This window comes from Nuphar pumila, chromosome 10 (assembly GCF_984573655.1).
Source record: "Nuphar pumila chromosome 10, dmNupPumi1.hap1.1, whole genome shotgun sequence".
Classification (NCBI taxonomy): domain Eukaryota; kingdom Viridiplantae; phylum Streptophyta; class Magnoliopsida; order Nymphaeales; family Nymphaeaceae; genus Nuphar; species Nuphar pumila.
The window spans coordinates 91,823,530-91,839,076 of record NC_143258.1 but is presented as its reverse complement, the minus strand read 5'-3'; positions in this window follow the sequence as shown (position 1 = coordinate 91,839,076).

Genomic DNA, 15,547 nt, shown 5'->3' with positions numbered 1-15,547 from the left:
AGGACGATACAAGTCCGGCGACGAGGCAGAGCGATCATTTTGTGCAATGCCTGTCGAGTGCAGTATAAGTCCGGCTTATTGCTGCCGGAATACCGCCCGACAGGGATCATTTTTTTTTTTAAATGTAGTGACGGATTAGCGACAGATAATGTTCGTCATTAATCTGTCGCAAATTAGCAACAGAATTAACGACAGATAAGTTTTTCCGCTAATTAGCGAGCAAAAAATTATGATAGCCTCTATCCATCACTAATCTGTCGCTAAATAGTTTAGCGACGGATTAACGATGGATATAAGCCGTCACTAATCCACGATTTTCTTGTAGTGGTGGTCGTCAAAGCCGGCAGTGGTCTTGTATAAGTGGTTCTAGGCGGCCTACCCGGTGAGGAATCCAAAGAGGGTGATGAGGTTCTGCTCGAACCCGGCGTTTGAAAAGAATGTGCTGCTGGAACAGTCCTAGTAGGTGACATCGAACAACTTGGGAGCAGGTTTGGCGGTGGGGAGGAGGGTGGTGATCGATGAGATCAAAGGACTATTAAATCATCGCGGAGAGTGGTTTTTCAGGAGGGATGTGGGTGGTGGTGAGATGTGAAATGATTGGTGGTGGTAATGGTAGTGGGTAGTAGTGGTGATGGTGAGATGATGAGTGGTGGTGGTGAGAAGAGTGATGAATAGTGTAAAATCATTTACTCTTGGCAGGAAACATTTCTCCTATGCATAGAAAATTTTCATTTAAAAAAAATGTGACTCAATATGAAAATATAGAAACTTTTTGTATGGATTTTTTCTACTAAGCCCGAGTAGCTGAGAGGGTGGTGTATGTTCTCCCCCGATGATTCACTGAATCCCAAGTCTGTGTTCGTGGGTCTGAATGAGCACCACGTATACAAGAACATGGAGCTCATATTCTCGTGTATGTTGTCATCACTTAGCATTGGAGTCTGGTGTGGTTGCAAAGACTTAAGTACCCTTTCTTGCTATTTTTTTTCATAAAACGACGGTTTGAGAAAATGAAAAAAATGCCTTTCATTCAAAAAAGAAAAAACAAACAGTTCAAAAAAAGGACAAACAGGTCCTCCATCTAGAAAGTCGATGATGATGTTGACTCTTCAAAGTCTACACGGCGAAATGAACCTTAATCATTTTGCCGATGGTGATCTGGCGAAACGATGGTGAGCTGGTGATCCGATGGTCATTTGGCAAAACGAACCTGAGCCATCAAAAATGTTTGTTTGAACTTTTCATCATCATCTTCTTCTTCTTCCTTCTTCCTTCTTCGTAAAACACTGTAAAACTCTCTCTCTCTCTAGAGAAGAAATCAAGGGAGGCACAAAGTTTCCCCTGGAGAAGGACATCAACATCAACACTCTCACTCTCTCTCCCTTCTCTTTCTACTTTTGTGCACATCCAGCAGATGATCCTACATTGCTCCATCAAACACCGACTGATCTACACACTGACTGTAGCATTGTTCAACTTGAAGAGTTGTGGAGCCTGATTCAGAGTTTTTACCCTTACAGAAGAGGGGTCTGAGGACTTCTCTCAGCGTGGGTAGCATCATTCAATTTGATAAGTTGTGGATCCTGATTTAGAGTTTTTGCCCTTATAGGAGGGGGGTCAGGGGGCTCTCTCCCGGCGCGGGTCTCCAACAAGCCTCACAGTGATTTATAGTGTTATCCGGTCTTCCAACAACGATTTGTAGAATTTTCGGGTCTTCAACAAGCCCCACAATAATTTATAGTGTTATTTGGTCTTCCAACAATGATTTGTAGTGTCTTCCGTAAATCACTATAGCGATTTGTAGTGTTATTCAGTAAGTAAATCGTTGTAAATCGCTACCCAAATTAGGACCAACTTGTCAGGGTCATATCTCCCTAACCGGAGGTCATATTCCAAATCCGTAAAAAATGGTGTCTTTGTTATTGAGTCTAGTTTATTTCTATAAATTTTTCAGTGATGTCTATGGTCATTTCATTCTCCATTTAACTAAAAATCAGACCTCTACTATTCTGTGTTGTGCAACCCTACAAATCATTGTAGAAAGGCCCGACAATACTACAAATCATTGTTGGAAGGCTGGATAACACAATAAATCATTGTGAGGCTCGTTGGAGACCCGAAAGCACCACAAATCACTATAGGAAGGCTCAACAGTACTACAAATCGTTATTGAAAGACCAGACAACACTATAAATCGCTGTGGGGCTCGTTGGAGACCCGACAACACTAAAAAACGTTGTAGGGGAGTCATTGAAAAAATCATGAAAAATAAACAGAAAAAAAAATAGAAAAATCGTGAGAAGGGGTGTTACGAAAACCTCGAGCAAGAAACAACTGAAGGAAACATGAGCCCCATGATTAAACAAAACGCCTTATTGCTCTTTTTCAATAGTTAAAAGAGGGAAAGAAAATAAAAAATTTATACAAGGCCCCCAAAAAATTAGTCCGGGGGGCGCGACCCCCTCTGGACCCCCGCCCGTGGTCAGCGGGACCCGCACCGGGGGGGAGCCCCTGGACCCGCCTCCTGTAAGAACAAAAACTCTGAATCAGGCTCCACAACTCATCAAGTTGAATGATGCTATCCACGTTGGGAGGAGCCCCCAAACCCTCCTCTTGTAAGGGCAAAAACTCTGAATCAAACTCCACAACTCATCAAGTTGAATGATGCTACCCACGCTGGGAGGAGCCCTCAGACCCCTCTTCTGTAAGGGTAAAAACTCTTAATCAGTCTCCATAACTCTTCAAGTTGAATGATGCTACCCATGCTGGGAGGAGCCCCCAAACTTCTCTTCTGTAAGGGTAAAAACTCTGAATCAGGATCCACAACTCATTTACTTGAATGATGCTACTCACGCTGAGAGGAGCCCCCAAACCCTCCTCCTGTAAGGGTAAAAACTCTGAATCAGGCTCCACAACAGTCAATGTGCAGGTCAGTCGGTGCTTGATGGAGCAATGTAGGATCTTCTGTTGGATGTGCACAGAAACAGAAAGAGAAGGAAGAGAGAGTGAGAGTGAGAGTGAGAGGGTTGATGTTCATGGCCTCCTCCAGGGGAGATTTCTTTCTCAGATAATCCTGCAGTGTAGAGACCGAGTCTTAAATAATCATCTTCGGGGCACTTAAGTCTTTACAACCACTCTTTTTCTAGAATCTTTATTTTTTTTGGCACCAATGGAGGAGAGGGTACTTAAGTCTTTGCAATCACATCAAACTCCAATGCTAATTAATGCTGACAAACATGGGGATACGAGACACGCATGCTTAAATACGTGGTGCTTATTGGGACCCCCCGAACACAAGATGTAGCTAACTGCCCTCTTCAGGGAGAGAACATATAACCTGCTTCGCGAGTAGATCGACATAGCTTGGTTACATTATGCATATAATATAATATAATATAATATAATATAATATAATATAATATAATATAATATAATATAATATAATATAATATAATATAAACTTTTTTTTGCCCTGCCCCCTGCCCTTCCCCCCCTTTAGGGTTTTTTTTTTCTATCTCCATGACTACCCCTCGCCTCTTTGTCCCCTTATCCTTCCCTGCCCCTCCATCCCTTTCAGCCTACTGAGCACAAGTGGTCGCGGCCTACTCACCTTCTCCTTCCTCACCACCACCAGTCGCCTACTCGCGCCATGTTGCCCCTCGTCTGATAGCAGTCCATTCGCCTCCTCCACTCCATTTGCCTTCTCACCCCTCTTCAGTTGCCCCATCGTGATCGTGACTTCGTCCCCTTCTCCTTCTGGCTTCTTCCACCACCACCAGTAGTCCTGATAAGAAAACAAAATCAGCTCATTGGTCTACTCGGGCTTGGCCTGTAGCTCAGAACGAGCTTACAAACTGGGCTGAGCTCAGCATGAGTTCGGCTTGATACTTGGCCCTAGCCAAGCCTGAAAACCAGTGGTTCAGAATCGGGCTGACCCTGTACTTCCATTTTTTTTTGGAGAGCCTTGCTTGTACATGCCAAGCTCGGCTTGAGCCCGGCTCGTGTGCATCCCTACATGAGAGCACTTTTTTCTCAAAAATACCTAAACATACTAGAATTTTGAAAATTGCAAGCATGTAAAGAAAATTGATAATAACATTTCTAGCACACGGACACCAGAAGGTGTGGTGCAGGGGACATGCTTTGTGTTTTGGAGGGGCCAAGTACCTGGCTAAGTACTCAGACAAATCTGCTAGAGTTGGTAGTTTGCGTATTCATGGACATTACCCAAAACTTACTTAAGGTCACCCTCCAAGCCATGTCTTAATACACATGCATTAATAGCTGGTTATTTCTCAACGAAAAAGAACCATCAAATGATGATAAAATGGTCCATGGCTTGCGAATTGAAGGATTGTGGTCCACTAACAATAACTCCATTTGCAACTTGCACATTACAGCGATGCCTCGAAGGGCTTTCATAGTTCTTTTTATCATTACACTACTACATTTATTTTCTTGTGAAATATTTAACAATTATATATATGAGTGATGCAAACTTGCTAAATGAATTTTTTGACATTTCTGGTGCTTTTTCGTGATTCCTACCCCATAGATGTGTTCGGCATGGTCAATTTACTAGGGACCAATACCCGGATCATGTGTTTATGATGGAAAGGGATATTTGGAGCTTAAAATATTTATGAAAATTTTGGACAGTTGATATTTCAAACCTTATAAAATCTCACCCATGTGTCTAAATCAAACGCTCCAAGAGCTGATACTAAAAACTAAAAACGTAAGTACATAAGCCACATCTGTATGGTTATATATATATATATATAGAGAGAGAGAGAATATATGGCAGTTTTGTACCATGAAAGCATACTGTGGTACACACTCTTGTTTGTATAGATCTATCCACCAAATTGTAAATCTAACCATATAGATGTGTTTTGCATTGTTTATTTATATCAGAAAGTTTTTTCATGTCTGATACACCATAAGATTCCATTCTTAAGATGGTGAAAATCAATGGCTTACAATTCATGAAAATAAGAGTGATTTAAAAATGGTATCAAACATCATATTAGAGTCAATTTTACCACATGAAAACAATAAATAGAACATGCTAAACATTATTCAAAGGTTTTTTTTTTGAGCTTAGATCTATGTAAATAAAGTGTGTACCACCATAAGCTATGTTGCATCGTACAGTACCACCATAGAAGCACCCAGAGAGAGAGAGAGAGGATTATGTTGTCATTAGTCATCAATTTTCTGTTTGAATTCTATTCCGTAGAGGTGTAGAGGTACCTAATTATTGGTTGATTCCAATTATATAAATTAAATACGTAGCTATTATTTTTCATTCATTACCAACTGATTCAAGAATGAAGATGAATTTGTGCATGAAATACTTGGTAAGTGGTAGCAGGGGCACCTGGAGCACACACACATATAAAAGCACCTTTGGTACACTTGATTTGGATAGATGTAAGCTTCAAAAGAAAAATCTAACTGTTGGATCATGTTTATCATGTTATTTTCATGTGTTAAAATTGACTCAAATATGATGTTTATATCATTTGTAAACCACTCCTTGTGAGCCGTTCATTTTCACCTTCTCCAAAATAAAATCTTATGGTGCATTAGACATGACAAAACCTTCTAAGATAGTAAACAAACCATGCTAAACACATAACATATGTATGGTTAGATTTACTATTTAATTAGGGGTGTACATGAGCTGGAATCGAGCCAATCTTGAATTTTAAGTGTACAAACTTGGCTCAGGTTTGGGCTCGAGCCTGGCTTGTCTCGGCTCAAGGCAAATCGTTTCACTTACAAAATTAATTAAAACACCCTATCTACTTGAGTAAAACCTCTTTTTATGCTTATTATTCAACAAAAAATCTAGATCTAACCGCTATATAACTCTATTAGCTGAGCTTAACCAGGATAATCGAGCTTAAATGAACAGGAGTTTTTGATCAAACTCGGCTAGTTTATTTACTCGAACAAGTCCGAGCCGAGTTTAAACGAGTTGAGCCCGAGCTAGCTCGTCTCATTGTAGAGCCCTACATTTAATGGCTACATTTATGGAAACAAGAGTGTAACACCCTATGGTATCATGGTACATAATCACTATATATTTTTTCTATATAAAAACTGAAATATGAGAACTATAATATAAGAACTAGAAATATGGTCATTTCCAACACTTTTTTTGCAAATCCAACTATGTGGATGTGCTTGGCATGGTGAATTTGCTTAGGAATCAACCATTGGATCATGCATTTTTAATGAAAAATGAGATTTTTGAATGATTGAATATTTATGAAGATTACAAGCCATTGATTTTAAAGCCTTAAAAAAATATCATTTATGCATCAAAATTGGACGATTCAAGAGCGGCTTCTTATAAAACTAAGTATCTTTAGATTTAAGAGAAAAGAACAAAAAATCCATTAAAATCGCAGTTCATTAGTTCTCATATTCTAGTGAATATGAAAATTGGAAACATGAGAACCAATGTGTGAACTGCAATTTTCATGGATTTTTGTTTCTTTTCTCTTGAATCTAACCGTACAGATGTGATATGCATATTTGGTTTTATAAGAACCTGCTCTTGAATAGTCTGATTTTGATGCATAAATGAGATCTTTTTAAAGCTTTAAAAGCAATGGCTCATAATCTTCATAAATATAAGCATTCAAAAATCACAATTTTCCTTGAAAATACACTATCCAATGCATGCCAAGCACATCCACATAGTTAAATTTGTAAAAAAAGTGTTGGAAATGCCCATATTTCTAGTTTTCATATTCTCTCTCTCTCTCTCTCTCTATATATATATAGAGAGAGAGACCATTCAACCAAAAGATGGTTGATATGCCAAACCAATATTAATTTTGTTTTTTTGGTGAACCCAACCATATAGATGTGACATCCATGCTCAAAAACCCAAGAACCGGCTCTCATGCAATTTTTTTCAATGTGTACATATTATTTTATAATACGCTAAAATGGTTAAAAAAAATTGCAGTTTTCTTAGGGTAATTGACCATCTTTTACAATGCACAAGTTGAATGGTCTGTGGCCCATACATCCACTGATGTTCAGAAAGAACAATATTGCAGTCTTACAAGGCAAGAGAGACAAATGGTTTGCTGACCTGATGGGATCAAAACTAGGGGTGGCAAAATCTGACACGACCCGCCAACCCGCTTCTTAGCCGGGTTCGGATTTGGCTTAAATGGGTTCGTGTCATAAATGGGTCAACCCACCTAACCCGTTTATTAAACGGGTGGAGTTCGTGTTAGGGGTATGCCAACCCGCCAACCCGGTTGACCCGTTTAATAAACGGGTTAGGCGGGCAGGTCAACCTGTTTAGTCAAACTCGACCCGCCCGCCAACCCGTTTACCCAACCCGACCCGTTTATTAAACAGGTTAACCGTGTCATGTCGGGTTACCCGTTTAATAAATGGGTCGGGTTCGTGTTTGCCACAGCCGACCCGTTTAATAAATGGGTCAGGTTCGTGTTGAGGTATGCTGACCCGCCAACCTGCCGACACGACCCGCCAACCCGACCCGATTGCCACCCCTAATCAAAATTCACTATGTAAAGACATGATGATGGTGGGTCACCCACCAGACCATTGTTTGACACTTTGACTTTTAGAAGTAGGCTTCAGTCACTAGCCAAATACAAATAAGAACTTATGCTAGCCATGGTTGGTCCAAGATTAACTTTAGGCCAACTAAGACTCAATCCTCAAAATTTCCCTCAAAAAATGATTTTTTTTGCAGTTTTCTATATTATAAATATCCAATCTATACATCAATTTTTTTTTCTATAAGGGTCAATCCTTAGGTCAGATTTGCTTAAAAATGCTTTGGAATACGAATTTTAACAGTAGTTTCAACTGTTTGTATCTTTGCACAATGGTCCTCCGATTTAAGGCTGTCAAACAAAAGTAATACAGCTTTGCCCCATGTCATAGTGATACAAATCGGACAAGTTACGACATGTTGATATATACTGACATTATTTTAATACATTTATGTAGTATTTCAATATTATATATATTAAATTTTAAAAATAAATTTCATTGATTGAAAATAAAAATAAAAATCTAGGTACAGGTTATGACTTTCTCATGTTTCTTCCACTCCTATTCATCAACCTGTTGATGTTTCTCTTGAACAGGATTCTAGCAAAGTTGATCCTTTGTTGTCTCCCGGGTTTGAAGCACAGCAGGGGACGTTGGGTTCTTTCCCACATACTCGCTTTCTCAAGTTCCCTTGAAGAAGCGATTCTAAAAGCCTGGCAGCCTGTGATTTTGAATCATTATGATTGGTTTTACATCAAGCGTCCATTGAGATACGATTTCTTGCCACAGCTTTGATCTTCTACGAAAATGTAAGTTTCTAGTTGTTGGAGGACAAGGTCCAAGCCAACGATAAACTATCTCCAATGAGCAGACACAATACTGATGAAAACGTTACACCTTGGACACCAAAATTGTGTCATGGTCGATGCGGCACATCTGGGCCTTTAACAGGACGTTGGAACCATACTGGTGGTCTTATTTTTATGAAAAGAACAAAAGAGAGAAAAGTGAGCATGGTATGATCTGCCTTTGTCAATTCAAGAGTGGGGAGTGTCAGGGATCAGAGAGCCTGCACACTGTAGCTGTGGGCCCATGCAATGCTGTCATGTGACTAGTGTCACGTAGCCATGACACTTGGCCTCTCCTTTGATCTCTTGCAGGGAAATACCAGCGGACCTTTACTCAGCGGGGTCACCAAAACGTGGCCATGATCAACATGTCAACTCTCACTCTTAATGAGAGGTCTGGCATTTCTGGTTTGCCTTTATTATTTTAAAAATATGGTACGATCAGTCTTTTTCATCACAGGAGCCTGGCCTTGTGAGGGGTAAAACTTTCAGCGCTTGATATTTTTGAGTTTTATTAAGTCATAAATAATTTTTATATAAAAAATAATTAAATAATATATAGGGTAAATTTTAACAAATAATAAAAGTATGAAACTAACGACTAGAAATTATTTGTTTTTTTTAGATCAGATGTTACGGATATGAAGTACATGGTTTGTTTAGTAGAAAACTTGTTTTGAATAACATGATTATGACAACTAATTAGGGTTTTAAAAGGGTCTAACAATCAACGGCTCACAATGTATCAAAAATTTATAACACAAAATATCACATTTTTACGCCAGAAAAGCACGATCCAAAACTTTAGCAAACAAACCATGCTGTGTAGTTAGATTGAGCCCATACAATTTACACCTATCATTTCTAGCTCATTAGTTTTGTACCTTCATTAGTAGCCCATATTTACCCCCATCCCCACCCCAACACACACATATATATATATATAGTAGAGAATAGGTGTTAATTTTAACATTAGGTGCTTGTGATACTTGTTTTATGGTCTAATGTTTTTTTCCCAGTTCTGACCCCATAAATGTGTTGGGCACGGTTGATTTACAATAAATCCACGTTTGGATCATATATTTTTGAGGAAAAAATGATATTTGGAGCGTAAAAATTTTACAAAGATTTTTGACCGTTGACTTTTTGAACCTTATAAAAACCCACCCATGTGTCGGCACTTCAAGAGTTGATCTCTATAAAATCAAGTACATAGATGACATCTGTATGGTCAGAATGTAAAAAAAAAAAAACTGGAAAAACTCATCAAACACATATAGCTAGCACCAACGCTTTACTCTCTCTCTCTCTCTCTCTCTCTCTCTCTCTCTATATATATATATATATATATATATATTTATTTGTGCACTCTTGTGCTATGACCACGTGACAGTTTTAAATGCACGCACGTCAAAATTGACCATTTTAATAGTTTGTGGATATGCTTTTTTCTCAAATTCTGAATCAAGATTTGCGGTCCTAAATTCTACGTATTCACTAACTCATTAATTTCAGAAAGAGATTGCTACACGTAGTTTTGACCATAACAGACATGAAGGTCACATTTTGTGTGCCTGAAAAAATGAACCTATTAATGATCAATACAGACACCAAGCCTACAATGTGAGTATGTGTCCATATTTTGTTGGTTCAATTTTCAAATTAGGATCCCTCTAATAAGAACATCCAATCCCAACCAAGTGACTGATGTAGCCACCTCTTTTTCAAAAAATCTAAAACAGTTTTTTTTTTATAGGCAAGCTGGGGTTAGGCAGACCTTCACCAGTTCTACATAGTAGCATTGGGTTTTGAACTTGCAACGTCTCCAAGACAAGATAACATGCACAGACTGCTCCTACCACAAAAGCGAAACCCCGTTGGTAAAAGTTTTTTTCGATGAAGAAAGCTAGGGTTAGGCAGACCCCTACCAGTTATACAACTCATACCATTGGGTTTTTTAACTTGCAACATGTCGACACAAGGTGACGTGCACTAACTGCTCCTACCAAACAAGTGAAGGCCCCCGTTGGTAAAGGTTTTTTTTTTTTGAAAGAAGGAAAAATAGCAAAATTGATAAACTTTACACACCCATGTGTTTTGATCTGGCGTCCTCTTTTTTTTTTTTCAACCCTAGATTTAGAAGTTTTTTCGTATTAGCCTAGCGTTGCGCTTTTGAGGTCCACACTCAGGATCTTATTAGGTTTGGATATGGTCATGATGCGAGTGAACACACACATGTACAAAAATAACCAGTGGAAATAAAAAACATGCATGTACAAAAATATGATTTCTGTAGTTACGCAAATATACTTATATCCATGGAGAGAGTATGATCCCTATGATGTTAGAGTGTTAAAGAGTAAATAAAAAAAGAAAAAAACAACAGCCACACCCTCGTCATTGGTCATCTCCAATCACAAGATGGACTCCACATGTGCAGCTCCCAACTTTTTACAAGAAGAGAAGGTATTAACAGGCTTTCATGGGAAAGTAGTAGTTTCCTATGAAAACGCAGGGCCCATATTGTGGACTTTAAGGCGGTTTGTTTTGTGCATGTGGGAGGACGTTTTCCCATGAAGCAGATGATAAAGAGAGAAATAATTGCTTTCCTCTCTTTTTTCTCTTCTTTTTTTTACTAATGCCAGAAAAAGTGTAAAAATTATACACATGGATACTCTTATGTTTAATGATGCCAGCGATTTTTGAAAATCACTTTTCTGTTTGGCGAGTTTTTGTAAGAAAATCATTGTCATGTTTAGCGATTTTCGAAATTGCTGGTAGATTTAGTGGCTCATAAAAAAACATTGTGACAACATCTGTTGCATGCAGACAATATGAGTGGGGGATGCAAGGATCGGATTCTGAACAATTAATACATGGGAGAGTGGGATCTGATCAGATCCGAAACAACCAAAAATTGCAAAACCTCCACCCTCTATCCGACCTATTTGCATCCTTCAATATGAGAGGCAGCATGGGGGACATTGTGTACTAGATCATCTGCAATTATGACTAAGCAATTCCATGCTTTTTAGGTAAATGAGCCCTAAGGGCCTTGGCTGCGTGCTAGATGGTGTGTGTAGGGGTGGCAATTTCTGACACGACCCGCCAACCCGCCTCTTAGGCGGGTTCGGGTTGGGCTTAAGCCAACCCGTTTAATAAACGGGTCGACCCGTGTAACCCGTTTATTAAACAGGTCGGGTTCGGGTTGGGGGTATGCCAACCCGCCAACCCGGCTGACCCGTTTAATAAACGGGTTAGGCGGGTGGGTCAACCCGTCTGCCCGACCCGCCAACCCGACCTGTCAACCCGTCAACCCGACCCGCCAACCTGCCTACCTGCCAACCCGATCCGTCAACCCGCCAACCCGACCCGCGAACCTGAAAACCCGTTTACCCGACCCAACCCATTTATTAAATGGGTTGGCGGGTCGTGTCGGGTTACCCGTTTATTAAACGGGTCGGGTTCGTGTTTGCCACAGCTGACCCGTTTAACAAACGGGTCGGGTTCGGGTTGAGGTATGCTGACCCGCCAACCCGACCCGATTGCCACCCCTAGGTGTGTGTCCCACAATCTAACTTAATAAACAATAACCCAGTGCAACATTCAACACAATTTTTTCATGAAAAAGGAAACCTTGTCCTAAAAAGTATTTTTATCGGAACTTAACGAACAAAATATTAGCTGATTATCCCTTAAAAGAATCGGCTATTTCAAACATGCATCACATAAATAGTCGAAGCATAACAATGACCACGAGAGATCAACCCTACGAATAAGGTGTTGGACAACAAAAAATTTGAACCAAACAGGTATTGTTGGTTAGTTGGGACGTTTCATCAAACACTTGTAGGGTGTCCCTCTAACAGACTATGAAACAATGTTTTAACTAAGAAACCCAAACACGAATTTCTAGAAACAACAATTCTTATCCTAAACAACAATATTACTGACTCGTCCAAACAAAATACTTAATCAAAATCAATTAATAATCAAATCACTAACAGTCATCACACATGAACTTGTTTAGGGAAAACACATAACATTCATACACATCAATTCGTGAAATACAAACCTGTCCTAAATAACTACTAACAATTCAATCAAGCAACCATAGAAATTAGAAATCATCTAAAGATTAATATAGAATAGTAAATAACATAGATGAATCAACCTAGGTTCTTATCAATTCATGACAGTCCGATAAAACAAAAATATCGACAATAGAAAAGAACGGGGGTTGTCCTGGCTATTATAGCACTGGCCAAGAGAAGATCCCATGCTCCTTAGCTCCAACACAGCTGTCAGCTGGACCAGAAACTGGTCGACAACTGGCCGTCATACCACAAGCAGTCCAAGCACAAGGTGACTTTTGGTGAGGTAAATCCAAAGGGACAAAGCACCACCACACGATCGATTCAAGGTTCAGCAAATGCAAAGACATTGAAGATGAAGCTCATTCCTTCACGTCTTTGGGGCTGCTATAAGCAAAGGGGAAGATGAGCCAACGTCTTTTTTTTTTTTTTTTGGCTTAGGGCACGTTTGGAAGAGAGAAAGATGTAAGAAAATTGATGCAAAATAGAAAATTCTTATGAATTTTCTAACCTTTTCAAACGAGAGATTTTTAACTAAGTTTTTCTAAAAAGTACACTTTTTGATTGATAACTGATCATCAAAGTGGATCTAAATCCAACTCACTATACCCAATCCGAGATGAAATACCTCACAAATCCAATGTCATGCAGGATTATTTGAGTCCAATTGTATCTCCGAGAAACTAAATCTATTATGAGTGTCATATTTCAATTTTTGAAAATTTTTCTTTTTTTTTTTAAATTATAATTTTTATTTTTGATTTTATTTTGTCAAATTGAGGAATCATATTAGATATTTTTTTATTTTATTTTATTTTTATTTTTTATTTTTTTAAGTACCGAATTCTACAAATCTAGATAGTTCTAGCAATCTGTAAGATCTTTTTGTAGCACTAGAGGGTGTACGAGATTAAATAATAGTTTTTTTTGCCTATTAAAAATATTACATTTTTTATTTTGAGTTCAGTTCGTAAAGTGTTTGGATCTTGTCCAAGATTCAAACCCTTTTTAGACCCTATGTGGTGTCATTTTTTGAGGACTATTTTAACCATCATTTGAATTTCAACTTTGACTCAAAAGTCAAAGTGGTTGTTAGAGACGTTTTAATGCTCATTTCAAATTTAGCCTTGTGAGTGATTATCTTTGGGCTACAGACTTGGGAAGGTCTCCTCTCCTTAATGAATAATTAATTTTTAGGGTTTAAGAACCCTAGGTGATCGACCAACAAGAGGAGGTTGTTGTTTTGTTTGAAAAAGAAATACTTTTTGAAGAATGAATGGAGTAGGAAGAGAGAGACCTTGGTGGAGATTTTGGGCATGAAGGGTTGTGACTTGTGCGTGTTCCAAAGTGTGTGAGGTGTTGTGCGAGTTCAAGCGCCCCAGAGATTCTGTGTTCGTGATTTCATCAACCCAAGTTCGTCGAGAACGGCTTGCGTTGCTGCTGAAGTTTCAGTTTTTGTTGGCTGCAAAAACAGATCCCCCTTTTTCGATATCTAGTTTATCATTTCCTGAAATTTTTTGATAGACAATTTATGTTTGTGATGACTTGTTATTCTGGACTGTGTTGAACCTGTAAAACCATTGTTGATTGAGTTTGTGTTGGAATAAAACCTCATAATTTATTATATCATCTTGGTTGATCTGCATTTTCATCAAATCTAAAACTATGTTTTTAGATTCAGTTATTGTTGTCTCGTCGAATTCGTGTGGAAAGTCCCCTGGCAGTTTTCGGTATTTTGTTCTATTCTCCCAAACGGCTAAACAAAAAATTGCACAACAAGAGGTATCCAGGTCCAACAGCTAGTTGGAGGCCCAATTAGCTTCCTTGGTTCCCAACAAATATTTTTTTGGAATCCAAGGAGATCAAAACAACAAAATTCATAGGCATATCCAAATCGAAAACAAAACTTTACCCAAATAAACCACTACACACTCCTATAATTTAAATGGATCCTAATAGGCAACTGGAATTAGACCCAAGTCCATAGAAAAAATCTGAAAAAAAATGTTAAAATTTTTCTACAAAAATTATCATTAATCCTAAGTATTTTTAAAATACTAAAAAAATAGTTTTTGCAAAAAAATAACATCTTGAATTGCCAAAATAAATTATTAAAGCACAAAATTATTGTTTTTGTCCTGCACAACTGATTTAAACTTGGCATGAATTTGGCTTGCACGTCCGGGTTCGATGGTACTTATTTTCCAAACATATCTTCATCAAGTCCTCCTCAAGATTGCCAAGATGTGTTGCATCAGTGCATAATAGTTTATATCATTGGTATAGCGACTGTAAGTACGTCAGGCTTAACCAAATGAAATTAGGTCGTGGTTCTTGGTTCCTCATTGGAAAAGAAATGCTTTCTAGGAAGTTAGAGGAGCTGATATTCTGTTGTATGTATTGAAATGTTGTAATAAAGAAGGCAACTTTAGCCATCCAAGGCCTAAGCTTGCATAGCTTGGGCTATGGAGTTTCTGGGTATGCTAGCCCGTCCCGTGAGGCAAGTTTTGCTACATATTCTCGTAATTTTCTCTTCTTATGAACTTTCATCAAATTCATGGAGAAGTCTAACTAAACCATGAGTTGACTGAAGAGGACAGAGAACCAAAGGAAACACAAAATCAATGGTAACGACCCTGACTCGTAGGGCCACTGATTCTGCTGTATCGGCAGATACCGATACTCAACTGAATCATTCTGTATCGATCCAAAAATAATAAAAAATTACAATATGTCAATCATAACATGACACGTGTTGAAACCATTAAAATAAACTTAAAATAATATTTTAAAAGTGGTTTTTGGTATTTTTTATAATTATTAAAAAATATCTTATTCAGGCCAGCAGCGTATCGAATTTCTGCCGTGATAACATTGCATAAAACTGTGTATCTTTTTGGTGCCATCCATGCAAAAGAGAGTGCAATTTTGCCAGTATTATAAAAATAATGGAAGAATTTAAAAAAAAAAAGAGTTTCCAAGTATTACATGTCAGAGATCATATCTCTCATACTCAACTACTCGTCAAGGCAATACAGTGTAAGCGTG